Source organism: Asparagus officinalis, unplaced genomic scaffold (genome assembly GCF_001876935.1).
Source record: "Asparagus officinalis unplaced genomic scaffold, Aspof.V1 AsparagusV1_Un257, whole genome shotgun sequence".
In the NCBI taxonomy this organism is placed as follows: Eukaryota; Viridiplantae; Streptophyta; class Magnoliopsida; order Asparagales; family Asparagaceae; genus Asparagus; species Asparagus officinalis.
In genome coordinates, this window is record NW_017972522.1 from 78,109 (window position 1) to 81,504 (window position 3,396).

Sequence of the window (3,396 nt, forward strand, 5' to 3'; positions counted from 1 at the left end):
TTTGGTTTCCATGAGAATTTCCTTGGTTTCAAGCAAAGTTGGGATGATTTTTCTAACCTGGATTGTAGGTTGGAGAAAATGGATCATTTCTAGGATGCTGGAATGCATCGTTCATCTGTTCTAAAGCATGGTTGTTTCCTAGGAGAGGGCATTCATCTGAAACATGGGTAGAAGACTCTGACACATTGATTCTAAAGATGTTTTTGAAGAATAGTCCAATCCTTCATATATGACTTGACACAATCGCCATTTTTCTAGACTATGATGAGGACATTGGATTAAAAGATCTTTGAATTGGTCGAAATATTACAGAATGGCTCTCCCCGGGAAAATTTTGAAGTTTTGAATGATGTTCCTATGCTTTACCGTTTTGTGAATAGGGAAAAATTTCTTAAGAAAAACGGTGATAAATTCCTCCCAAGTTGAGATGGAATTTGTCGGTAAGCTGTACAACCATTTTTTAGCTTTGTCCTTAAGAGCAAATGGAATAAATCTGAGCTTAATTGCATCTTCGGTTAATTCTCTCATTTTAATCATAATACACACTTCCTCAAATTCCGAGATAAAAATATATGCATCTTCTGTTTCATTACCAAGGAATTTAGGAAGCATGTTTATGTAATACGGTCTAAGCTCGAAATTTACTCCATTTACTTCGGGGAGTCTTATGTAAGATGGAATTGCATTTCTGGTGGGGTAACACATATCCTGGAGAACGGCTTGATTTGCCATTTCTTGGATTGGTTCAACACGGATTAAACGATGAGAATTATCCCGAACCCAAGTTTGCATACACCAAAATTTTTTTCCTTTTTAAGGAAAGAAAGAAAATTAGTTTTTTTTATGAGAAGAAAAGGATAAAGAAAAATCCTAACTAAAACAAATCAAAGCAATCACTTTTCAATTACTGTAATTCTAGGGTTTAGCCTAACTCACTAGATCAGCTCCTAACCAAAAACTCCTACAGTGAAAAAATTAAAGTTTTACCCAGGTAGTTAGCCAGGTAAGGATAGTACTAGAGGGTGATCAGAAATCAATTAAGTACCTCGTTCCTTACGGAGCGCTTTACGCAACCCCTAAACCTTACCTTAGACACCAACTAATCTGAGAAAACTTAAACCGGTTCACTTAAGGATTTCTTGTTCCTTATTGAGCTCGAATCCTTAGGGGCCAACGTCTAATGAGTTTTAGAAGGCTTGGGTTTGTGAAGTGAGGAATTAGTGATTTGTGGGAGGAAAGGGTGATGAAATCCCTTACCTTATCTTGATTATGGGTTTTGCCCTTAAGAATGTTTTAAGTGTGTGCCAAATCAAGTGCTACAATCACTTTGGTGAATTCCTACACTATATGAAATGCAACCCTAGAAATTAAAAGCGACTAAAAAGGATGATAAAAAGTAAATCTTTATATATTTTTTTAATTATGGTCAATAACAATCAAATGTGAGAAAATAACTCTTGTTTGAATTTATTATCTTGTTAGTTAATGTCCAAGTGAAAGGTGGATTTTATTATGGTCAGCAAAAATAAAATCTTTTTTTTAAATCCTAATTGTCTCTAATTGTGAAGCTAACTAAAAGGGTGAAATTGAAAACTAGAAAGATGACTTACCTGAAGCAATTCTCTAAGTTCTTGATCTTCAATCCAAGACTTTCAAGCTCTAAGAGGTTCCTTCACAAGAAAACACACAAGTTAAAGAACCAAAATAGTAAAATTCTATTTTAGCACCTTCCCCGGCAACGGCGCCAAAAACTTGATGCGGCATAATTATGTACCAAAATTGCAAGTGCACACTTGATCAAGTTATAGTATAAAAAGTTATCGATCTCACGAGGAAGGTGATTTTAAGAGATTATTAGAATTGGTTCTTATGTTTTGTGCGTGACAAAATAGAATTAAAGAATAAGTGTGATTGTGGAGAGAGATATGATGAGTGATTGTTTTGAATATGTGCAAGTAACAATAAATTGAATTTTAGAGAAAAGAAATAAGAATCAAAGAATAAATGAAATCATAAGGGAAGAAAGAAGAATGAATAAAATCAATTAATAAAATCAAGAATGAAAAGAAAGTTCAAGAAAGTCAAGATGGAGGATTCAATTAAGATATGAGAAATCTAGAATTTAATCCACTAACTAACTCAAATATAAAATACAAACTATTCTCTTTTTTATCATATTTCAAATTAGATTTATTAAGCATAGACTATCAAACCATTTAAGGAAAGTATAACCTATCAAATTATCATCTAAGTTAAAATTACTATTCATGATAAAAATAACAACAAGATAGTAATCCTAAAATTCATAAGCATAATCTATCAAACCATTTAAGATAAGCATAGATTATCAAATTCTTCTTCTACCGATTAGTTCACTAGTTGATTATTCTAAACATGAATATTTTAAGTGTAAGAGAATAATTTGCATAATATAAAGGAAATTAGATTAGCATCATACAATTCTAAGATTCCTATAATAATTAATTTCTTATCTTAAAAAAAATAAAAACAAGAAGAAAAAAAACTAATTACAAAATTAAAAAGAAAATAAAAATCTAAACTATGAACAAAAAATAAATCTAACTACAAAGAATTAAAATCTAAACTACAAAATATATTACAAAAATTAAATATAAGAAAATAAATCTACTCTACAAATTAAAGTGTAAAAAGAAATAAAAAGAGAAGAAAATAAATCTATACTACAAGCATGAATGTAAATCTAACTAATAAGCAATAATAAAAAAATTACTAAAAAGAAATAAAAGAGAAAAATAAAAGAAATACAAACCTTCAAATTGCTATTCATCTCCATCCTCATCTTTCAACAAAGAGGAGAAAAGATAAATTTAAAGTGGAGAAAAATTATTATTATTAATTATAACAAAAGTTATAATTTTTGGAAGGCCTTCTCAATTAAGAGTAGCCCTCCTCTCCAAATGGAGTTACAAAATTTTTCACACCTCTAACCCTTCACTCTCTACCCCTAATTATAGTAAACATCAGTGAATGAGAGCCGTTGGATCGAAATCTTATCCAAAAACATCAAAAATCAGTCATAGATTCGTAACTAACTGTACGTCGTATCGATGCCAGCATCGATAGGGGTATCGATGCTGGCATCGATGCCCCCATCGATGCTGGCATCGATGCCCCCATCGATGCTGGCATCGATGCCAGCTCTTCTCTGGTTGCTGTCCGAACTTCTTTCTTCTTGTGGGCTTTGGGCTTGGACTATTCGACAATTCTTTGATTTCTTCATTTATTTGGTTTGGGCTTTGGCATTTCTTGGGCTTTACTTCTTCTTCTTAGCTTGGGCTTTTGGATAATTTGGAAATTGATTTTCCACTTGGCTTCTTTGCTTCATTTCTTCATTTAATCAACAGGTTTTTGTTG